Raw genomic sequence first — 26,174 nt, 5'->3', positions numbered from 1 at the left:
AGAAGGGCAGGAGAAGTGGAGATGCAGTATTGTCAAGACCCACACCCCCAGGTAGGCAACCCACAAATGGGAAAATAATTACAGTTGCACAGAGGTTCTCCCCAAGGAGCGAGGGGTCCAAGACACTCATCAGGCTCCCCAGCTCGGGGGTCCCACACTGGGAAGACAAGCCTCCAGAACATTTGGCTTTGAAGGTCAGAGGGGATTATCTTCAGGAAAGCCAGAAGGCTGTGCAAAATAGAGACTCCACTCCTAAAGGGTACACACAAAATCTCACACACTCTGGGACCCAGGGAAAAAGCAGTAATTCGAAAGGAGCCTGGGTGAGACTCACCTGCTGATCTTGGAGAGCTTCCCAGAGAGGCAGGAGGCAACTGGAGCTCACCCTGTAAATACTGGCAATGGTAGCAGCCATTTCTGGAAGCTCATTCTACCTGGAGGACAATGCTGCTGATGAGCACTATTTGGGAATCATTCCTCTAGCTTATTAGAGCTAAGACCTGGGCCCACCCACCAGCCTGTAGGCAGCAGAACTGGAGCACCTCGGGCCAAACAACTAGCAGGGCAGAGACACAACCCCACCCACCAGGAGACCTGCTGCCCTAAGCCCCTGAGCCCACAGCAGCCCTGAGATTGGTCCTGATCACCAGAAGGCACAGGATCCAGCCCAGCACACCAGCACACCCCCAGGGCCCTGCAGCCAGAGACCCTGGGACATGGCCCCATCCCCAGTGGGCTAGCACTAGTGCCAGGACCAGCCTCACCCACCAATGGAGAGACACCAACCCTGGGAGCACTGGGACCACTGCCTCACCCAGGCAGGCAGACACTAGCTCTGGGACCCCCAGGGCTCTGTAGCCAGCCACTTCATGACTCAGCCCCAGCTACCAGCATACTAGCACCAGGACTGGGACTCCTCTGGCCATGCAGCCAACAATGCCAGGACCCAGTCCCACACACCAGTGGCTGGCAGCCTCCATGCAAGGCCAGACCTGGCAACCAACTGGACCAGGACTAGCCACTTCTACCAGTGTGCCCACAGTAGTCAGCCAGCCACAACAGAACGACCCATACAGCCCACATAGAGGGCATCCATAGACAGTACAGTTATGGTGACAAGAGAAGAGTGTACTGCTGGGACACACAGAACATCTCCAACAAAAGGCCACTTCTCCAAGGTTTGGAAATATAACCAATCTACCAGATATATAGAAATAAAAACAGCAAATTAGACAAAATGAGGCAACAGAGGAATATGTTCAAAACAAAGGAACAAGATAAAACCCCAGAAGAAAAACTAAGTGAAGTGGAGATAGACAATCTACTCAGTAGAAAGTTCAAGGTAATGATTGTAAAGATGTTCAAACAACTCAGGACAAAATTGGATGAACAGATTGAGAAGTTAGAAGTTTTTAACAAAGAGTTAGAAAATATAAAGAAGAACCAAGCAGAGATGAAGAATACAATAACTAAAATGAAAAATATGGGACTTCCTTGGTGGTCCAGTGGTTAAGAATCCACCTTCCAATGCAGGGGACGTGGTTTCGACCCCTGGTCAGGGAACTAAGATCCCACATGCCATGGGGCAACTAAGCCCAGGTGCTCTAGAGCCCACGCACTACAACTAGAGAGCCCATGCACCACAACTAGAGAGCCGCCCACATGCCACAACTAGAGAGAAGTCCGCGTGCTGCAACGAAGAACCTGCATGCCACAACGAAAGATCCCGCATGCTGCACCAAAGATCCCGCATGCTGCAACTAAGACCCAACGCAGCCAAATAAATAAATAAATAAATATTTTTAAAAAAACAAGAAAAATACACTAAAAGGAGTCAATAGTAGATTAGAAGACAGAGGAATGGATCAGCGAGCTGAAAGACAGAGTAGTGGAAATCACTGAAGCTGAATAGGAAAAAGAAAAAAGAATAAAAAGAAATGAGGACAGTTTAAGAGACCTCTGTTAAAACATCAAACATACTAACATTAGCATTATAGGGGTCCCAGGAGAAGAGAGCAAGAAAGAGACAAAGAACATATTTGAAGACATAATAGCTGAAAATTTCCCCAACCTGGGAAAGGAAACAGACATCGAAGTTCAGAAAGTAGAGAGTCCCAAACAGGATCAACTCAACAACACATTGTAATTAAAACGGCAAAAATTAAAGATAAAGAGAGACTATTAAAAGCAGAAAGGGAAAATCAATAAGTTAAGTACAAGTGAACTCCAATAAGGCTATCAGCTTACTTTTCAGCAGAAACTCTACAGGCCAGAAGGCAGTGGCACAATATACTTAAAGTGATGAAAGGGAAAAACCTACAACCAAGAATACTCTGCCTGGCAAGGCTTTCATTCAGATTTAAAGGAGATCAAAAGTTTTACAGACAACAAAAAGCTAAGAGAGTTCGGCAGCACCACACCAGCTTTACAATAAATATTAAAAGGACTTCTCCATGCAAAAAAAGGCCACAACTAGAAACATGAAAATTACAAAAGGAAAAATCTCATTGGTAAAGTCAAATATACAGTAAAGGTAGTAAATCAGCCATGTATAAAGATAGTAGAAAGGCTGAAAGACAAAAGCAGTAAAACCATCTATATCCGCAATAAGTAGTTAAGGGATACACAAAACAAAAAGATGTAAAATATGATGTCAAAACAGTAAAAATCCAGGGTTGTTAAAATGTGTTTGAGCTTAAGAGATCAGCAACTTAAAATAATCATAGATAGATAGATAGATAAGATAGCTACGTACAGTGTGGGGAATATAGTCAGTAATTATGTAATATTTTTGTATGATAACATTGTAACTAGACTTATAGTGGTGATCATTTTGAAATGTACAGAAATACCAAATCACTATGTTGTGTAATGGGAAATAACATAGTACTGTAGGTCAGTTATACTTCAAAAACAAACAAACTCATAGAAAAAGAGATCAGGTTTGTGGTTACCAGAGGTAGGGGGTGGGGGGAAAGGGGAATTGGATGAAAGCAATCGAAAGGTACAAACGTCCAGTTATAGGATAAATAAGTACCAGGAAAACACAGGGAATATATCCAATAATTTATAATAACTATAAATGGAGTATAACTTTTAAAAATTGCAAATCACTATGTTGTACACCTGAAACTTACAGAATATTGTACATCAACTATACTTCAAAAAAAAGTTACAAAAAAAGATAAATAAGTCCTAGGAATGTAATGTACAACATGATAAATATAATTAACACTGTTATATGTTATATATGAAAGTTAAGAAAGTAAATCCTAAGATTTCTCATCACAAGAAAGAGATTTTTTTCTATTTTTTAAAAATTTTGTATCCATATGAGATGACGGATATTCACTAAACTTACCGTGATAATCATTTCATGATGTATGTAAGTCAAATCATTATGCTGTACACCTTAAACTTACAGAGCTGTTATGTCAATTATATCTCAATAAAACTGGAAGGGAAAAAAAAAAGACTCGAATGTAAGACCTGAAACCATAAAATTCCTAGAAGAAAACATAGGCAGTAACTTCACTGACATCGGTCTTAGTGATTTTTTTGTGGATTGGACTCCAAAAGCAAGGGAATCAAAAGCAAAAATAAACAATGGTGCTGTATCAAACTAAAAGTTTTCCCATAGTGAAGCTTCCCCATCATCAAAATGAAAAGGTAACCTACTGATTGGAAGATATCTGCAAATCATATATCCAATAAGGAGTTAATATCCAAAATATATAACCTCATACAACTCAACATCAAAAAAACAAACAACCCAACTAAAAAATGGGCAGAGGTCCTGAACAGATACTTTTCCAAAGAAGACATAGAGATGGCCAAGGGTTCATGAATTGCTCAACATGATTAATCATCAGGGCAAATCACAGCCAAATTACAGCCAAATCACAGCAAATCACAACCATAATGATGTATCATCTCATACCCGTCAGGATGGCTATTATTAAAAAAAAAAAAAAAAAAAAAAAAAAACAAGAAATAACAAGTGTTGATGAGGATGCAGAGAAAAGGAAACCCTTGTGCACTGTTAGTGGGAATGTAATTGATGCAGCCACTATGAAAAACACTATGGAGACTACCATATGATCCAGGAGTCCCACTTCTGGGTATTTAACTGAAGAAAACAAAAACACTAACTTAAAAAGATATATACACTCCTATGTTCACTGCAGCATTATTTACAGTAGCCAAGATATGGAAACAACTTAAGTATCCACTGATAGATGTATGAATAGAGAGTATGTGGTACATATATACGGTGGAATATTATTCAGCCATAAAAAAGAATGGAATCTTGCCATTTGCGACAACATAGACGGACCTTGAGGACATTATGCTAAGTGAAATAAGTCAGACAGAGAAAGGCAAATACCGTTTGGTCTCACTAAAATCTGAACTTATTGATACAGAGATGAGATTGGTGGCTGCCACAGTGTGGGAGCGAGGGACTGTAACAGGCCAAATAGGTGAATGAAGTCAAAAGGTATAAGCTTCCAGTTATATAATAAATAAGTCATGGGAATATAATGTACAACATGATGACTACATTTAGTAATACTGTACTGCATATTTGAAAGTTGCTACAAGAACAGATCTAAAGTTCTCATCACAAGAAAATAAAAATTCTGTAACTATGTATGGTGACGAATATTAACCAGACTTATTGTGATGATCATTTAGCAATATATACAAATATTGAATTATAATGTTGTATACCTGAAACTAATATATGTCATTATACCTCAATTAAAAAATGAAAAGTTCACATATACTTTGATTTGGCAATCCAATTTCTAGAAATATATACTACAATTATAGTTACACATGTGCAAAATGACATGTATGCGAATATTTCTGGTAGCATTGTTTGCAACAACAACAAAATTAATCTAAATCCATTGTGTTGCATTTACAAACTGAATAAAATGTAACTATTTAAAAGAATGGGGCAACATTCTGTATACTATTATGAGAGACTGCCAAGGGATATTATTAAGGAAATCCATTCTCATTATTCACTAATTCTGCATTTGTGAATTCATCCACTCAGTATAATCTTCCTGTAACCCCAAAATCAATATCCGTTGAACTTCTGTGTTCATTTGTGGATATGCACAGAACAGCAAAATATCTGCATCACCCTGTACACTCATTCTTAGCTGACTGAGGTCCAACAACATGTCTCTCTGCCTTCTTGTTCACTGCTCATACTATAAACAAATGTTATTTTGGGGTCTGTTTAGTGTCATATTTTTCACATTTTTATGCTTTTTGTGAGTGATTTTGCTGTTTAAAATGGCCCTCAAGCATAGTGCTCAAGTGCTAACTAATATTACTAAACACAAGAAGGCTTTGATGCACCTTATGGAGAAAACATGTGCCTTATAGTTACAGTGGCAAGCTCTGTGGAAGGCAACTTGTTAATTGTTTGATAGGTTTTTATACTTTGGGGAATTTTATATCACTTGCATGTACTACTAAATCAAAAGATACATAATTTTAAAAAAAAAAAAAAAAAAAAAAAAAAAAAAAAAAAAAAAAAAAAGATACATAATTTTATAAAAGAAAAAAAAAGAAACTGGCAAATCCTGAGACAGGGCAGACTTCATGATTGATCCACCTCCATCCTATTCCCCTCATGATAGCAAAATAGCTCAGTCATTATAGGAGTCCCATTACACACCATACTACCCAAAAAAAGAGTATAGATAAGATGCTGTTACAGCATCCCTCCAAGTAAAAGACCTCAGATGTTTTCAAACTGTACTTGTTTAGGCTTATGTCCATCCCTAAGCAATGACTGTGATCATGCAAATTTTATTGCCTATTTTAAGGCAGATTGTTTTAAGCCAATCAGAGTCTACCGCAGGAGCTAGAAGTGAGATGCATGCTCCCTGAAGTCTATATAATGGTGACTTCTGAAAGAAAATCCAGACCCTGTTATGAAGGAGAAAAGCAAGAACAGATGCTGGGTAGGCACCCAGCAAGGTCAAAATCCTGAATAAGCAGGCTAAGAGTTGTGGAAATAAAGCATACACACATAAGACAACATTATAAATTACGGTGCATAAGGACCAGAAATGATCATCAAGCAATCAGGGCTTGGTAAGGAAGTCTATGGATACAGCACATAAATGTACAAACAAAATCAGACAAATGGGGTTAGGGTTAAGTACAAGGAGGACTTATAATGTGATTGCTCTAAATAAACAACAACAACAAAAAAGGAACCAGCCCCAGGAGGATGTTGGAAGTCATTAAGGTAAATAGCACCTCCAAATTCCTATGAAAGAAGCAAATTAGTTTAGCAGTTCTGCACCTTCAAACCTGACCAGGTAAGGGATCATAGAGCCAAACTCAAATTTGTAAATAATGCCTGACCTGAATAATTGTGTGTATGTGAAAAACAGCAGTCTCAAACTGTCTTATTGGTAGTTACCAGAGTATCAGACCCCAGATCTCAGATTATGCTAAAATAGATTAAATTTACACAAAATGTTTATATAACATATATATTCTGTATTACAAAATCAGTGTTGGGCCTCTAAAGGAAAATGAAAAAACAACAGTCCTAAAAATCTGAAAAATGAAAACCATGGGGTAAAAGGTAATAAGAAGTATAGCCAGACAGATGTAAAGTCATGCCATCTGGGGGTCCTACCCACTGGATGCCATTAACACTGACCACAGCACCAATTCCCTTCCTCTTCCCCTTCCCTCTTACCCCCTAACCCCACTTCCCTTGGTACCTGTACTATTTCTAATTTTCGGAGGCCTGAAAGAAGCAAAGGAAATACAAAGCCCAATTCATCACTGTACTTTTGTACAGTGACATACATAAGTCATATTCTCACCAAAACCTACCTTTTGTGATATGGAAATGGTAATAACCCTAAGGTTTTACTTTCACAGTTCAAGAAAATGAATAGGCTAAATACTCTCACCACTCACTATCTCTTGAGAAGGCTGGAAGCAAAGATAATGGATCAATCTGGGTCCCATCAGGAGAGAGAAATCACACAGTAATTTGAATAAAGAAAATCAAATATAAACAATTAGTCACTATAACAGGAGATTGGAGTAACCAGGGATTGGCTAGTCAAAAGTAAAAAAAAAAAAAAAAAAACTAAAAACTAAAGAATATAGGCATAGCAGATATAAAAAGGACCCACTACCTTCTAGTGCTAGAATTCAGCACCCAAGGAAGAGCACCCCCTTTGACCTTACCCACCATGCACACAGTAAGATCTAGATCTTGTTGGAGAGGGCATAGCCATGGCTCACTGAATGACAGTGAAGTGTCTATGGGTGCTGTGCCAGTAGAACTTGCTGGAAATCCACCTTTTGTAACTTGCCAGATACCTACCCTGTAGGGTGCCATGAAAAGCTGGTCACAAGGAGGTGTCTCACCAGAGGCACTCTGTTACAAAATCACCTGAGGGGAATGATGGGGTAAGTTGCTGGCAACTGGGTGCTGCTGGCCATAGTGCACAATAGGACTGGGCACTAAAAAAGCCACACATGTCCAGGAGCCTGCGAGAGGAGCCACAAGTCCAAGGAGCTGGGCAGTGGGGGAGCCGTGCTCTGGAGGAACCACTCAAGCTACAGGAGCTGGGCACTGGGGAAGCCATGTGGGCTGCAGGAGCTAGAAGTACTTGTCCTGACAGTACGTAAAATATCACACTGGTCTACTACTTGAACAACATTATGCTGACTGCATCTGATGAACAGGAAATAACAAGTACTCTAGATGCCTTATTAACACACATGCCAATAAGTGGATGAGAGATAAACCCCATAAAAATTCATGGGTCCCCCACCTCAGTGAAGTAAATGGGGTTTAATAGTTTGAAGCAGAAGTTAGCAAACTTCTATAAATATCCACATAGTAAATATTTTAGGCTTTAGGGAGTCTGTCACATATTCTTTTTGGTTTTTATTTCAAACACTTAAAAATATAAAACACATTTGTAGCTCACAGGTCACACAAAAACAGGAAGCAGGCCGAATCAGACCCACAGGCCATAGTTTGCTGATTCTTGATCTGGAGCATGTCGAGGTATCCTCTACAAGGTGAAATAAAAGTTTCTCCACCTTGCACCACCTACCATGAAAAGAGTCACAATGATGGGGTAATTTTTTTGAATTTTGGAGACAACATATATCACATTCGCATGTACTATTTTGACCCGTCTATAGAGTCATGGGTAAGCTGCCTGCTTTGAGTGGGATCAGAGCAAGAGAAGGCTCTGAAGCTAGATCCTTCAAGAATAAAGATTTGCTCATTTACCAGGCAAAAAACCCCAGCCATCTAAGGCTCTGGCTGAGGGCAAAGGAAATACGGAATAAGTTGTGGAAAGAAGTCATAGATATCAATTATAGCCCTGTGGTCAACTAGAGAACAAGGATTGTAAATAGTTTTGCATATTTTCTATTTGCTTATTATATGTGTGTGTGAATATATATATATATGTATATATATATATATATACTCACATGTACACATATGTTAGCAAATTTCCTTCTCTTTCCTTCCCATTTTTATCTTATGTACAAGTTGTTAGAAGTTAGCTTTACAATTTTGTCTTTAAGCAACAGAATATTCAGTGGGACTACTGCTGATTTTGAAAAGTAATATAGTAAGCAATTAATACAATGACTCTTGGGATTGTGCATTTGCTCATTTGGGGAAAGAGTAAAATTTGTTCATTTGTAAGGATAGCTTTACCTTGTCGGGTAGAGATACAGTTGTTTTGTTGTTATACAGCCAAAACAACAGGCCTTAATAAATTTTAAAAGCACATGTTCTGGGGGACTTCCTTGGTGGTCCAGTTGCTAAGACTCCACCCTCCCAATGCAGGGGCCCAGGTTCAAACGCCAGTCAGGGAACTAGATCCCACATGCTGCAACTAAGAGTTTGCATGCCACAACTAAAACCCGGCGCAGCCAAATAAATAAATAAATACTTTAAAAAAAAAAAAAAAAGCATATGTTCTGACCACAATGGACTTAAATTTAGAAATCAATAACAAAAATGTATGAAATCCTAAAATATTTGGAAATTAGGCCCACACTTCTAAATAACCAATGGGTCAAAAAATGAAATCACAAAGGAAATTAGAAAATATCTTGAACTGAGGACAAAAACACAGCATATCAAAATTGGGGGGATGCAGCCTAAGCAGTGCTTAAAGAGAAACTTGTAATTGAACAGGTGTACTAGAAAAAATAAAGGTCTCAAATCAATAACTTAAGCTTCTACCTTAAGAAACTAGAAAAAGAACATCAAACTAAACCTAAAGCAACCAGAAGGAAAGAAATAATAAAGTTCAGAGTGGAAATCAATGAAATAGAACACAGAAAAACAACAGGTAAAATCATGAAACAAAAAGTTGGTTCTTTTTTGATTTGAAAAGATCAAAACCAATAAACCTTTAGCTACAACAGCAGTCCCCAACCTTTCTGGCACCAGGGACCAGTTTTGTGGAAGACAATTTTTCCACAGACCAGGTCGGGTTGGGGGGGGGGGTGGTTTCAGGATGATTCAAGCACATTACATTTATTGTGCACTTTATTTCTATTATTATTACATTATAATGTATAATGAAATAATTATACAACGCACCATAATGCAGAATCAGTGGGAGCCCTGAGCTTCTTTTCACTTGCCACTCACTGATAGTGTTTTAATATGTCTGCAAGCAACTGATTTATTATGGTCTCTGTGCAGTCAAACCTCTCTGCTAATGATAATCCGTATTTGCAGCCGCTCCCCAGTGCTAGCATCACTGCCTCAGCTCCACCTCAGATCATCAGGCATCAGATTCTCATAAGGAGTGCGCAACCTAGATCCCTCATATGCGCAGTTCACAGTAGGGTTTGCACTCCTATGAGAATCTAATGCCGCTGCTGATCTGACAGGAGGCGGAGCTCAGGTGGTAATGCAAGCGATGGGGAGCGGCCGTAAATACAGATGAAGCTCCACTCTCATGTCCGCTGCCCACCTCCTGCTGTGCAGCCCAGTTCCTAACAGGCCACAGACCGCTACTGTGCGTCAGGCACACAAAGTTGCATTTGGTAACAAAAGATTAAATGTTTTCTCCCTAAGATCAGGAACAAGAATGTCCACTCTCCTCACTTCTGTTCAGCAATGTATTGGAGATTCTAGAGAAAAAAAAAAAAACCTAAAGGCATCCAGCTACAAATAAGTAAAATTGTCTATATTCACAGTGACATGATACTGTATGTAGAAAATTCTAAGGAATTCACAAAAAATCTGCTTACAGTAATAGTCAAATAAGGTTGCAGGATACAAGATAAATATACAAAAATCAATTGTATTTTTACATACTGGCAATGAACAATCCAAAAACGAAATTTGAAAAATAATTTTACTCACAATAGCACAAAAAAATGAAATACTTCAAAATAAAGTTAACGAAAGAAGGGCAAGACTTATACACTGAAAATTACAAAACATTGCTAAGAGAAATTAAATATCTTAAACAGAAAGACATTCCATGTTCATGTTAAGATGGCAATGGCAATTCTCCCCCAAACAGATCTACAGATTCTATGCAATTTCTATCAAAATCCATCACAGTAGGCTTTTTGGAAAAAATGATAAGCTGATGCTAAAATTTATATGGCAATGTAAGGAAACCAGAATAGCCAAAACAATTTTGAAAAAGAAGAAAAACACTGGAAGACTTATACTACCCAATTTCAAAATTTACTACAAAGATACCCTATAATAAAGACAGTGTGGTGCTGGTGTAATAAGAGGCATAAAGATCACTCAAACAGAAATGAGAGTCTGGAAATAATTTATGGTCACTTGATTTTTAACAAAGGTGCCAAGGCAATTAAATGGGGGAAGGTCCTTTTTTTTTCTGAACACATAGTGCTAGAACAACTGGATATTCATATACAAAAAAAGATGAATTTGAACTCATACCTCATACCATACACAAAAGTTAACAGAAATTGATCATAAACCTAAAGAATGATCCAAAAGAAAACTGATAAACTGGACTTCCTCAAAATAAAAACTTTTGTATTTCAAAAGATACCATGGAGAAAATGAAAAGACAGATAACAGGCTGGGTAAAAAAATTATTTACTGAAATAACTTACAAAACATATATCTGATAATGGACTTGTACTCAGAATATACAAAGAATGCCTACAGCCCAGTAAGAAGGCAAACCCAATCCAAAAAATGGACAAAAGATTTCAGTAGACATTTCAAAGACAACATAGCAACAGTTAATAAGAACATGAAAGTATGTTCTACATCATTAGCCAGTGGGGAAATGCAAATTAAAACCAATATGAGATACTACTTCATAGTAAGATGGCTATAAAAAAGATACAATAACAAGTGAAGAGATAGAAAAATTGAAACCCTCATACACTGCTTGTGGGAATTTGATATGGTACAGCCACACTGGAAAACAGTTTGGCAATTTCTTAAAAAGTTAAAACATGAACTTACTATACAACCCAGTAATTCCTTCATAGGTATCTGTCCAAGAAAAATGAAAACGTATGTCCACACAAAGACTTGCACATGAATGCTCACAGCAGCATTATTCATAATAGCCAAAAAGTAAAAACAACCGAAATGTCCATCAACTGATGAATGGATAAACAAAATGTGGTATAATCATACAACGGTTATTCATCAATAAACAAGAACAAACTATTGATACATGCTACAACATGGATGAATCTCAAAAACTTTATACTAAATGAAGCCAGGCACAAGACAGCACTTATTCTATACATCCATTTATATGAAATGTCCAGAAAAAGTTAAATAGAGACAGAAAGCAAATCAATGGTTGCCTGAAGCTGAAAGCCAGCGCCAGGTTTGAGTACAAAACTCGCATGGGCAAACTTGTTAAGGTGATGCAAAACTTCTAAAACTGAATTGTGGTGATCACTGCACAATCCCCAAAATTTACTAAATTTACTAAAAATCACCTAATTATTTAGAAAATGAGGATATAGTTTCCAAAAGGTGATTTCCATATGAACTCTACCTTCCTATAACTAGAGAAAGGCACCAGGAAGATTATAGATGTTCCTATATTAGAGATCTTACCAGAGATCTACACATGCAGCAGAGTTTATGAAGAACCTAAGAGAATGGACCAGATAACTTTGCAAAGTCTCTTCCAAAATCAGTCCAAAAGAAAAAATTCTGATATTTAGCAGAAAATTAAAAATGCTCAAGATTTGCCTTGTTATCTAACTTTTCTGATGAAATTTTTAAAGTTTTTCCTTCTCTACTTCTACTGAATTTTTATTACAACACTGCAAAGTCAGTGCACTTCCCCTATAGGTGTTCTTTCATATTAAAAATCAGTCATTCAAGATCTATGAACAAAAACCGAGAATGTACATACCCCAGCCTAAAATAAAATTTAATAAATCCATTTAAGGGAGGGGGATCAAGATGGCAGAATAAGAGGATATGGAGCTCACATCTACATGTGGAATAATTCTCAAGGAAAACTAACTGGAAACTGGCAGAAGAAATCCTATTAAATCAAGGCTGTAATAAAGATACATACATAATTGGGCAGGACAGAAAGAAAAGTATCAGTTGGACCTGTGCCCCTAGGAAAGGACTAAGAGGGAAAGGGAGATGGCACGGGCAGACACTTACCCTGGGGAGTGAGTGGGACCTATGCGGAGGAGACAAACCCCCTTGGCTGACTGGAGAACTGCTGGGACAGACAGAAAGACTGGAGAAGCCAAGACTCCACTAGTAAGAGGTACATGGGTGCTGGCTCACCACCAGACAGGGAGGAGAGAGGTCTGCCCTAGCAGCTGCTTCCTTGCCACACTCCCCAATCCACACCAATCCCATGCTTGGCATGGGACCTAGGGTAGCCAGGACCTGGGGAAAGACTCGATCTAGGGACACAGAGGAGACATGGGGGCCTAAGGTGTGGTCCAGGTGAGGCAGCAGTGGCCATTGTTGATGCTTACTCAAACAGCAGCACAGAAGCAGGCCAGACTTCTGAAAGCAGCGCAACTGCTTCCCCCAGCCACCAAACCGTGCTCCCCAGTCCCAGCTCAGTGAATGCTCCGGCCCTGCCCACTCCATGCCACACAACAACCTAGCACTAGATCTGAGACAACCACAACAGGGGAAAAGACACACCCTGAGCTGCGTCTGAGCAGAGCTGCAGATGCCTACAAAGGCAGAACATCAGGTCTTTGTAAGCACACGAGTCCCATTTGCTACAGTACTCCCCTCCTTTGGGGCAAAGGCCCTAGTGCAGGGAGAAGGAAAAACACATACTTAAAGGAAACAGAGCCAGCTTCAGTTCGACATTCAGGGCACCCTCTTCAGCACCCTGGGAGCAGAAGCTGCCCCTTACAGGGTGGCTACAGCCACTGAGCAGAGAGGAAGCCCTGCCTTACACCCTGCACAGACTCTAGCTCCCCAATCATCAGCCACACCCCCTACCAAAGTGATAGCAGCCAGCACACTCTGAGGAAAAACATGACTGGCATCCACATCAAATTCAGCCCTGACACCAAAGGCACTGGGCACATGCAGTCTACACAGGGATGCTCCCACATAAGAACACTCCTTTAAGACCACAAGATATAACTGTTTCACCTAAATTCATAGAGACAGAGAAAGTTATATAAGATAAAAAGGCAGAGAAACTACCCTCAGTTGAAAGAGCAAGAGAAAACCCCTGAAAAAATAAATAATGAAACACAGATAATCAGCCTACCAGATCATAAATTCAAAACATTGGTAATAAAAATGCTATCTGAATTAGGGAAGAGAACTGATCTCAGCACAGATCATTTTAACAAGAAACTAGAAAATATAAAGAAGACCCTATCAAAAACAGTTCAACTTCTTAGATTAAAAAGCACTCTAGAAGCAATGGATAGCAGACCAAATGACACAGAAAAACACGTAAGTGATCTGGAAGATGAAAATAATAGAAATCACCCAATCAGAAGAGCAAACAGAAAGACAAATGTAGACCTTTTAGAATATGTTTGAATTTAAATGACTATCAGTTTAAAGCAAGTAGATATAATTATGGGTCAACATATATGAACCCCATGGTAACCACAAATCAAAAACCTATGATAGATACACAAAAACCAAAAAGAAAGGAACCCAAGCATAGGAGAAAAGAAAATCATCAAACCACAATGGGAGGAAAAAAAAAAGAAGAAATGAACAGGGAAGAACTACAAAAAACAAACAAAAACAAAAAACTGGTAAACAAGGAATAAAATGGCAATAAGTACATATCTATCAATAATTACTTTACATGTCAATTGGACTAAATGCTCCAATCAAATGACATAAGGTGGCTGATTGGATAAAAAAACAAGACCCATCTATAAGCTGCTTACAAGAGACTCACTTCAGAGTCACACACAGACTGAAAGTGAGGGGATGGACAAAGATATTTTATGCAAACAGAAACAACAAGAAAGTGGGGGTAGCAATACTCATATCAGACAAAGTACTAGACTTTAAAACAAAGGCTATAATGAAAGACAAAGAAGGGCATTATATAACCCTCCTACACTGTTGGTGGGAATGTAAATTGGTACAGCTACTATGGAGAACGGTATGGAGACTCCTTAAAAACCTAAAAATAGAGCTACCATATGACCCAGCAATCCCACTCCTGGGAATATATCCAGAGAAAACCATAATTCGAAAGGATGAATGCACCCCAATGTTCATTGCAGCACTATTTACAACAGCCAGGACATGGAAGCAACCTAAATGTCCATCGATAGAGGAATGGATAAAGAAGATGTGGTGCATATATACAATGGACTATTACTCAGCCAATAAAAAGGGACGAGGGACTTCCCTGGTGGTCCAGTGGTTAAGACTCAGCGCTCCCAATGCAGGGGGCCCGGGTTCGATCCCTGGTCAAGGAATTAGATCCCGCATGCCGCAACCAAGAGCCCCCATGCCACAACATTCCCCATGCTGCAACTAAAGATCCCACATGCTGCAACAAAGATCGCACACGCAGCAATGAAGATCCTGCGTGCCGTGATTAAGATCTGGCACAGCCAAATTAATAAATAAATGATAAGATAAAATAAATAAAAAGGAACGAAATAATGCCATTTGCAGCGACATGGATGGACTCAGATATTGTCATACAGAGTAAAGTAAGTCAGAAAGAGAAAGACAAATATCATATAATATTGCTTATATGTGGAATCTAGAAAAATGGTTCAGATGAACTTATTTGCAAAGCAGAAATAGAGTCATGGATTAGAAAATAAACTTATGGTTACCAAGGGGGTGACGAGGGGGTGGGATGAACTGGGAGAATGGGATTGACATACACATACTACTATTTATAAAATAGATAACTAATGAGAACCTACTGTATAGCACAGGGAACTCTACTCAATGCTCTGTAGTGACCTAAATGGGAAGGAAACCTAAAAAAGAGTGGATATATGTATATGTATAACTGATTCACTTTGCTGTACACTTTGCTTTACAACATTGTAAAGCAACTATACGACAATAAAATAAATAAATAACTTTTTTAAAAGGGGCATTATATAATGATAAAGGGATCAGTACAAGAAGAGGATATTATACTTGTTAACACACATGCACCCAATACAGGAACACCTAAATAATCAAGTTTTATTTATTCCAGGGTCACAAGGATGGCTCAACATACACAAATCAGTCAATATGATACACCACATTAACAAAAGAAAAGACAAAAACCAAATGAGCATCTCAATAGATGCTGAAAAAGCATTTGACAAAATTCAACATCCATTCATGATAAAAACCCTCATCAAAGTGAGAATGGAGGGAACATATCCCAACATAATAAAGGACATTTACGACAAATCCACAGCAAACATAATACTCAACAGTGAAAAGGTGAAACCCTTCCTGCTAAATTCAGAAACAAGACAAAGATGCCCACTCTCATCACTTCTATTGGAAGTCCTAGCCACAGCAATAAGACAAGAAAAAGAAATAAAAGGTATCTAAATTGGAAGGGAAGAGGTAAAACTGTCTCTATTCGCAGATGACATGATACTCTATGTACAGAGCCCTAAAGTTTCCACCTAAAACTATTAGAATAAATGAAACCAGCAAGATTGCCGGATAGGGCTTCCCTGGTGGTGCAGTGGTTGAGAATCTGCCTGCCAATGCAGGGGACACGGGTTCGAGCCCTGGTCTGGGAAGATCCCACATGCCACGGAGCAACTGGGCCCGTGAGCCACAATTACTGAGCCTGCGCGTCTGGAGCCTGTGCTCCGCAATAAGAGAGGCCGCGATGGTGAGAGGCCCGCGCACCGTGATGAAGAGTGGTCCCCACTTGCCGCAGCTAGAGAAAGCCCTCGCACAGAAATGAAGACCCAACACAGTCATAAATAAATAAATAAATAAATAAAAGAACGTGAATTTCTTTTAAAAAAAAAAAAAAGATTGCAGGATACAAGATACAGGTTTAACCCTCCCAGACTTCAGACTATACTACAAAGCTACAGTAATGAAAACAGCATGGTATTGTCACAAAAACAGACACATGATCAATGGAACAGAATACAGAGCCCATGCACCAATGGTCAATTACTCTATGACAAAGAAGGCAAGAATATACAATAGAGAAAAAACAGTGTGTTCAACAAGCAGTGCTGGAAAAACTGGACAGCCATACATAAAACAATGAGATTAGAATATTCCCTCACACAATATACAAAAATAAACTCAAAATGGTTTAAAGACATAAATATAAGACCTGAAACCATAAAACTCCTAAAAGAGAACATAGGTGGAACATTTTTACATAAGTTGTAACAATATTTTCTTGGATCAGTCTTCTAGGGCAAATAAATAAAAGCAAAAATAAACAAATGGGGCCTAATTAAACTTTAAAGCTGTTGCACTGCAAAGGAAACCATCAACAAAATAAAAACACAACCTACAGAATGGGCAAATACTTGTAAATGATGCAACCGACAAGGGGTTAATATCCAAAATGTACAAAGAGCTCTTACCACTCAACATCAAAAAACCAAACAACCCGGGCTTCCCTGGTGGCGTAGTGGTTAAGAATCCACCTGCCAATGCAGGGGACACGAGTTCAAGCCCTGGTCCAGGAAGATCCCACATGTCACAGAGCAACTAAGCCCGTGCGCCACAACTACTGAGCCTATGCTCTAGAGCCCACTAGCCACAACCACTGAAGCCCGCGTGCCTAGAGCCCGTGCTCCACAACAAGAGAAGCCACCATAATGAGAAGCCCGCTCACCGCAACAAAGAGTAGCCCCCGCTCACGGCAACTAGAGAAAGCCCGCGCGCAGCAACAAAGACCCAAAGCAGCCAAAAGTAAATAAATAAAATAAATAAATTTAAAAAAAAAACCCAACCAAACAACCCAATCAAAATATGGGCAGAAGACCTGAATAGACATCTTTCTAAAGAAGACATACAGATGGCTAACAGGCACATGAAAAGATGCTCAACATTGCTAATTATTAGAAAAATGCAAATCAAAACCACAATGAGGTATCACCTCACACCTGTCAGAATGGCTATCATCAAAAAGTCTACAAATAACAAATGTTGCCAGGGATGTAGAGAAAAGGGAATCCTCCTACACTGTTGGTGGGAATGTAAATTGGTGTAACCACTATGAAAAACAGTATGGAGGCTCCTTAAGAAACTAAAAATAGAATTACCATATGATCCACTCCTGTGTACGGTCTCTGGAAAAAATGAAAACACTAATTCGAAAAGATACATCCACCCCAATGTTCACAGCAGCACTATTTACAATAGCCGAGATATGAAAGCAACCCAAGTGCCCATCAACAGATGACTGGATTAAGATGTGTAGTATATATATGCAATATATTAGCCATAAAAAAGAATGAAATACTGTCATTTGCAGCAACATGGATGGACTTAGAGAATATTATGCTTAGTGAAATAAGTGAAACAGAAAGACCGACAAATACTGTATAGTATCACTTGTATATGGAATCTAAAAAATAATACAAATGAAGGTGTATGCAATAACAGAAACATGCACAGATGTAGAAAACAAACTTGTGGTTACCAAAGGGGAAAGGAAAGGGGGGGAGGGACCAACTAGGGGTATGGGATTAACAGATACAAACTACTATATATAATATAGATAAGCAACAAGGATACACTGTAGAGCACGTGGAATTATACCCATTATCTTGTAATAACCTATAATGGAGTATAATCTGCAAAAATACTGTATCACGAGAGCCTCCCATCAAGCCTCTTAGATAGCCTCAACCACCAGAGGGCAGACAGCAGAAGCAAGAAAAACTACAATCCTGCAGCCTGTGGACCAGAAACCACAGTTACAGAAAGATAGACAAGATGAAAAGGCAGAGGGCTACATACCAGATGAAGGAACAAGAAAAAACCCCAGAAAAACAACTAAATGAAGTGGAGATAGGCAACCTTGCAGAAAAAGAATTCAGAATAATGATAGTGAAGATGATCCAGGACCTCGGAATAAGAATGGAGGCAAAGATTGAGAAGATGCAAGAAATGATTAACAAAGACCTAGAAGAACTAAAGAACAAACAAACAGAGATGACCAATACAATAACTGAAATGAAAACTACACTAGAAGGAATCAATAGCAGAATAACTGAGGCAGAAGAACGGATAAGTGACCTGGAAGACAGAATGGTGGAATTCACTGCTGCGGAACAGACTAAAGAAAAAAGAATGAAAAGAAATGAAGACAGACTAAGAGACCTTTGGGACAACATTAAACGCAACAACATTCGCATTATAGGGGTCCCAGAAGGAGAAGAGAGAGAGAAAGGACCAGAGAAAATATTTGAAGAGATTATAGTCAAAAACTTCCCTAACATGGGAAAGGAAATAGCCACCCAAGTCCAGGAAGCGCAGAGAGTCCCATACAGAATAAACCCAAGGAGAAACACGCCGAGACACATAGTAATCAAAATGGCAAAAATTAAAGACAAAGAAAAATTATTGAAAGCAGCAAGGGAAAAACGACAAATAACATACAAGGGAACTCCCATAAGGTTAACAGCTGATTTCTCAGCAGAAACTCTACAAGCCAGAAGGGAGTGGCATGATATACTTAAAGTGATGAAAGGGAAGAACCTACAACCAAGATTACTCTACCCGGCAAGGATCTCATTTAGATTTGATGGAGAAATCAAAAGCTTTACAGACAAGCAAAAGCTAAGAGAATTCAGCACCACCAAACCAGCTCTACAACAAATGCTAAAGGAACTTCTCTAAGTGGGAAACACAAGAGAAGAAAAGGACCTACAAAAACAAACCCAAAACAATTAAGAAAATGGTCATAGGAACATACATATCGATAATTACCTTAAACGTGAATGGATTAAATGCCCCAACCAAAAGACATAGACTGGCTGAATGGATACAAAAACAAGACCCATATATATGCTGTCTACAAGAGACCCACTTTAGACCTAGGAACACATACAGACTGAAAGTGAGGGGATAGAAAAAGATATTCCATGCAAATGGAAATCAAAAGAAAGCTGGAGTAGCTATACTCATATCAGATAAAATAGACTTTAAAATAAAGAATGTTACAAGAGACAAGGAAGGACACTACATAATGATCAAGGGATCAATCCAAGAAGATATAACAATTATAAATATATATGCACCCAACATAGGAGCACCTCAATACATAAGGCAACTGCTAACAGCTATAAAAGAGGAAATCGACAGTAACACAATAATAGTGGGGGACTTTAACACCTCACTTATACCAATGGACAGATCATCCAAAATGAAAATAAATAAGGAAACAGAAGCTTTAAATGACACAATAGACCAGATAGATTTAATTGATATATATAGGGCATTCCATCCAAAAACAGCAGATTACACGTTCTTCTCAAGTGCGCACGGAACATTCTCCAGGATAGATCACATCTTGGGTCACAAATCAAGCCTCAGTAAATTTAAGAAAACTGAAATCATATCAAGCATCTTTTCTGACCACAACGCTATGAGATTAGAAATGAATTACAGGGAAAAAAACGTAAAAAAGACAAACACACGGAGGCTAAACAATACGTTACTAAATAACCAAGAGATCACTGAAGAAATCAAAGAGGAAATCAAAAAATACCTAGAGACAAATGACAATGAAAACACGACGACCCAAACCTATGGGATGCAGCAAAAGCAGTTCTAAGAGGGAAGTTTATAGCTATACAAGCCTACCTAAAGAAACAAGAAAAATCTCAAGTAAACAATCTAACCTTACACCTAAAGAAACTAGAGAAAGAAGAACAAACAAAACCCAAAGTTAGCAGAAGGAAAGAAATCATAAAGATCAGAGCAGAAATAAATGAAAGAGAAACAAAGAAAACAATAGCAAAGATCAATAAAACTAAAAGTTGGTTCTTTGAGAAGATAAACAAAATTGATAAGCCATTAGCCAGACTCATCAAGAAAAAGAGGGAGAAGACTCAAATCAATAAAATCAGAAATGAAAAAGGAGAAGTTACAACAGACACCGCAGAAATACAAAGCATCCTAAGAGACTACTACAAGCAACTTTATGCCAATAAAATGGACAACCTGGAAGAAATGGACAAATTCTTAGAAAGGTATAACCTTCCAAGACTGAACCAGGAAGAAACAGAAAATATGAACAGACCAATCACAAGTAATGAAATTGAAACTGTGATTAAAAATCTTCCAACAAACAAAAGTCCAGGACCAGATGGCTTCACAGGTGAATTCTATCAAACATTTAGAGAAGAGCTAACACCCATCTTTCTCAAACTCTTCCAAAAAATTGCAGAGGAAGGAACACTCCCAAACTCATTCTATGAGGCCACCATCACCCTGATACCAAAACCAGACAAAGACACTACAAAAAAAGAAAATTACAGACCAATATCACTGATGAATATAGATGCAAAAATCCTCAACAAAATACTAGCAAACAGAATCCAACAACACATTAAAAGGATCATACACCACGATCAAGTGGGATTTATCCCAGGGATGCAAGGATTCTTCAATATACGCAAATCAATCAATGTGATACACCATATTAACAAATTGAAGAAGAAAAACCATATGATCATCTCAATAGATGCAGAAAAAGCTTTTGACAAAATTCAACACCCATTTCTGATAAAAACTCTCCAGAAAGTGGGCATAGAGGGAACCTACCTCAACATAATAAAGGCCATATATGACAAACCCACAGCAAACATCATTCTCAATGGTGAAAAACTGAAAGCATTTCCTCTAAGATCAGGAACGAGACAAGGATGTCCACTCTCACCACTATTATTCAACATAGTTCTGGAAGTCCTAGCCACGGCAATCAGAGAAGAAAAAGAAATAAAAGGAATACAAATAGGAAAAGAAGACGTAAAACTGTCACTGTTTGCGGATGACATGATAGTATACATAGAGAATCCTAAAACTGCCACCAGAAAACTGCTAGAGCTAATTAATGAATATGGTAAAGTTGCAGGATACAAAATTAATGCACAGAAATCTCTTGCATTCCTATACACTAATGATGAAAAATCTGAAAGAGAAATTATGGAAACACTCCCATTTACCATTGCAACAAAAAGAATAAAATACCTAGGAATAAACCTACCTAGGGAGACAAAAGACCTGTAGGCAGAAAACTATAAGACACTGATGAAAGAAATTAAAGATGATACCAACAGATGGAGAGATATACCATGTTCTTGGATTGGAAGAATCAACATTGTGAAAATGAGTATACTACCCAAAGCAATCTACAGATTCAATGCAATCCCTATCAAATTACCAATGGCATTTTTTACGGAGCTAGAACAAATCATCTTAAAATTTGTATGGAGACACAAAAGACCCCGAATAGCCAAAGCAATCTTGAGGGAAAAAAATGGAGCTGGAGGAATCAGACTCCCTGACTTCAGACTATACTACAAAGCTACAGTAATCAAGACAATATGGTACTGGCACAAAAACAGAAACATAGATCAATGGAACAAGATAGAAAGCCCAGAGATTAACCCACGCACCTATGGTCAACTAATCTATGACAAAGGAGGCAAAGATATACGATGGAGAAAAGACAGTCTCTTCAATAAGTGGTGCTGGGAAAACTGGACAGCTACATGTAAAAGAATGAAATTAGAATACTCCCTAACACCATACACAAAAATAAAGTCAAGATGGATTAGAGACCTAAATATAAGACTGGACACTATAAAACTCTTAGAGGAAAACATAGGAAGAACACTCTTTGACATAAATCACAGCAAGATCTTTTTTGATCCACCTCCTAGAGTAATGGAAATAAAAACAAAAATAAACAAGTGGGACCTAATGAAACTTCAAAGCTTTTGCACAGCAAAGGAAACCATAAACAAGACCAAAAGACAACCCTCAGAATGGGAGAAAATATTTGCAAATGAATCAACGGACAAAGGATTAATCTCCAAAATATATAAACAGCTCATTCAGCTCAATATTAAAGAAACAAACACCCCAATCCAAAAATGGGCAGAAGACCTAAATAGACATTTCTCCAGAGAAGACATACAGACGGCCACGAAGCACATGAAAAGATGCTCAACATCACTAATTATTAGAGAAATGCAAATCAAAACTATAATGAGGTATCACCTCACTCCTGTTAGAATGGGCATCATCAGAAAATCTACAAACAACAAATGCTGGAGAGGGTGTGGAGAAAAGGGAACCCTATTGCACTGTTGGTGGGAATGTAAATTGATACAGCCACTATGGAGAACAATATGGAGGTTCCTTAAAAAACTAAAAATAGAATTACCATATGACCCAGCAATCCCACTACTGGGCATATACCCAGAGAAAACCGTAATTCAAAAAGACATATGCACCCGAATGTTCATTGCAGCACTATTTACAATAGCCAGGTCATGGAAGCAACCTAAATGCCCATCAACAGATGAATGGATAAAGAAGTGGTGGTACATATATACAATGGAATATTACTCAGCCATAAAAAGGAACGAAATTGAGTCATTTGTTGAGACATGGATGGATCTAGAGACTGTCATACAGAGTGAAGTAAGTCAGAAAGAGAAAAACAAATATCGTATATTAATGCATGTATGTGGAACCTAGAAAAATGGTACAGATGAGCCAGTTTGCAGGGCAGAAGTTGAGACACAGATGTAGAGAATGGACATATGGACACCAAGGGGGGAAAACTGCGGTGAGGTGGGGATGGTGGTGTGCTGAATTGGGCGATTGGGATTGACATGTATACACTGATGTGTATAAAATTGATGCCTAATAAGAACCTGCAGTATAAAAAAACAAACAAAACAACTAATACTAAACTTTCATTGGGTTATTTGTATGGAAATATGTTAATATAAAAAAAAATACTGTATCACTATGCTGTACAACTGAAACTAACACAATTTTGTAAATCGAGTATACTTCAATTAAAAAAATAATAATAATCCATTTGGTGCTGATTTCCAGCCTGACTTGAGGCTCCACCACTACCAACCTGGAACTGCCACAGATGTGAGATTTCCTCAGCTGTCTCTGTGGCCTGGATAATCAATCCAACTTTCTATTGGCTAGGCTAGCCTCCCTGTAACTGGTTTTCATAATACAAAATTTGTATAATTGTTACTGGAACTACTTGCTGAAATATGGAACTTGTTAGAAGTACCATTTATTTTAAAATGTACATGCACAGTTTCACATACAAGCAGCAGCACATCTTTCACATCCAGCCAATCAATCAAGTTAATGTTTCGTATTAGAGAACAGAACAAAAAATTCAGATATTCCACTACAGAGTTTGCCTTTCTTTTCTGGGGCCTTAGTAAACGTTTTTCAAGAAATCAAGAGGTATATGACTAAATAATGAAAAGAATGAATTAAAATGTATAATATACCAAGGTATAATTAGCTCAACTCTAAAGAAGCAGGACCTAACTTTTACTCTGGGGGAAAGAAAGAGGCCTTTGATATAACTGGGAAAAGCAAATTCTTTTTTGATGCAGTCTTTCTTGTACACGTATATGAGTAATGTATATGAGGGCTTATTTCCCTGCGAATCTGGCACAGTACATTAGATTGAAACATCAATTTGATTTAAGCTTAATGGATAAAGTCACAATGAATATATTTTTATCTAAGTTTATGTATAAATGACCCCAACACACAGTATGAATTCTATCATTTGTAGAACGTACAACCTTTCCACCTCTCATGAGGGGAGTAATGAAAAACTGTTCTGAGCTGCACATCACTAAAGGTGAGTGACATCCAGAAAGAAATGAAGTTGGGTGGTCCAAAAGTGCCTGCTCATCTGATAAATAACTCAGTCACATCTCAGTTAAGATGCATTAAATGGGACACAGGTTAGAATGAAACCAGGAGCCCGGGAGCCTTCCAACAGTTTCAGATTAGGACAAACGCAGAGGCACATACAGGTCTTTGCTGGAAAATTCCTTGGCCTTTATTTGACATTCTGGTCCCAAATTTCTGATGTTTTAAAAACTCCAAATCTTTTTCCCCCTCCCGACTTTTCTAGCCCACACAACATGACCACAAAGGGTTCATGGTTGTAAACGCGCCCACGTAAAAAAATTCGGAAAAAGCAAGCTAAACAAACACACCCCACCCCACCCCAAAAAAAAAAACACCTCTCAAAGGCTTTGGACGCTATTTGGCCTGTCATTCAAAAAAAGTGAGTTACTGGGAGATGATCGCCCACCAGAACCCTCCTCCCCTCACAGAAGGAAAAGCCCGGAGAGTAGGAGGAGTAACAGCCCGCCCCGGGCTCCTCTAATTGGCCTCCCGCTACCAGCGCCCTGAGGAAGGGGGGCGGTGCGGAAAGCATGCGGCCAGCTGTAAAGGGTGATGAATTTTACAAGGCGAGCTTTTCACATCTCCCACGGATCCAGGGCGAAGAAATTCCCCTTTGCTCCTGTCCTTTTAAGAAAACATAGCTAACCTAGGCTCAATAAACAGAAAGAAGCAAAACGCCAACCCCGAGCTCCCACCGCTCCGGGGGACTCCCTTCCTTGCGACCCCTCTGTCGGCTCCACCCCCTGGGCCTGCTCCGCCCTCTAACCACGCCCCTCGCCCGAGGCCCCGCCCCTACGGTTGGCGCCATCCCATCCCCTACTCACTCTTCTCAGTCCCTACAGACCGCGAGAGCCCTGCTCACCCACCTAGAGGCGGGGAACGGAGAGAACGTTCTAGCGAGTCTCCCCCACCCCTACCCAACCCACACCCCCAGGCTGACGTGTCGGCCAGACCCCCGAAGGAGGCAGCTGCCTTCGCTGTCGTTCTGCGGCCTCTCTCTTACCAGCTGGTCCGCGCCAGAGCTGCTTCAGCAGTTTGGGCAGTGGCGGAAAGGCTGCCACCGCCCGGTTCTGTGGCTTGAAATTTTGACTTTGCCTCGTACTGGTTTTTTGTTTTGTTTTGACTTTTTTAGAACTTTCCCGCGGTCTCTCGTCAATGGAGCCGCGCGCGCACGTATCCGCAGTGCACTCTGGGGCCTGGCCAGCGGCTCCGCGCCCCCGCGGCCTCGCGGGAAAATTCCGACGAATCTCTTGCTCGTGGGGCGGGGCGGGGTAGGGGCCCCGGCTCAACCGGAAGTCGGTCTGGCGGGGCGGGTTCCCTGGCGAGGGGGCCTGCTGAGGCTGCTTTAGATGTCACCGGTGTCTGGTTGGTGTCGTTGGCCACAAGTAGACAGCAGGAAGTACCTGGAGGGGAAAAGCGCGGATTTTTTAATCGTTTGTTGCTCAGTTATTTCAAGATTCTGTTCAAAATGCAGAGAATTTTTAAAAGAAAAATTGGGTCTTTGTCAAGAAGGTAAAACCTCGAAAGAAGGCCTAGAATATGATTTTCTAAGTGTGGTCACACACAAAAAAGGAATCTTTCTTGGGTTGATGCCCCTCACCACCACCAAAATCATTTCTATGCACTGTTTGGGGTTCAAATCAGTTCTACGCTGCATTTAAACCTAAGTGTTCTAAATAAATAAATGGAAAACAGCATTTTTTAATAAACTTCCATTAATGTCATTAGTATTAGCGTGTCTTGGTGGATTTTT

At 39.3% G+C, this 26,174-nt stretch overlaps 1 protein-coding gene across 4 annotated transcripts in view; it reads right to left on the bottom strand.

The window, feature by feature from the left end:
* Window positions 1-25,622, bottom strand: part of FANCC (FA complementation group C) — a 274,629-nt gene extending 249,007 nt beyond the window's left edge. For all 4 annotated transcript variants that reach the window (XR_009503626.1, XM_059924467.1, XM_059924463.1 and 1 more), the window contains exon 1: window positions 25,425-25,622. The gene's annotated coding sequence lies outside the window, so the exon portion shown is untranslated. The remainder of the gene's footprint in view (window positions 1-25,424) is intronic.
* Window positions 25,623-26,174: the final 552 nt, after the last annotated feature.

Source organism: Balaenoptera ricei, chromosome 6, assembly GCF_028023285.1.
Source record: "Balaenoptera ricei isolate mBalRic1 chromosome 6, mBalRic1.hap2, whole genome shotgun sequence".
NCBI classification, from domain to species: Eukaryota; Metazoa; Chordata; class Mammalia; order Artiodactyla; family Balaenopteridae; genus Balaenoptera; species Balaenoptera ricei.
The sequence above is the reverse complement of the archived record's forward strand: the minus strand, read 5'-3'. Positions and strand labels throughout refer to the sequence as shown.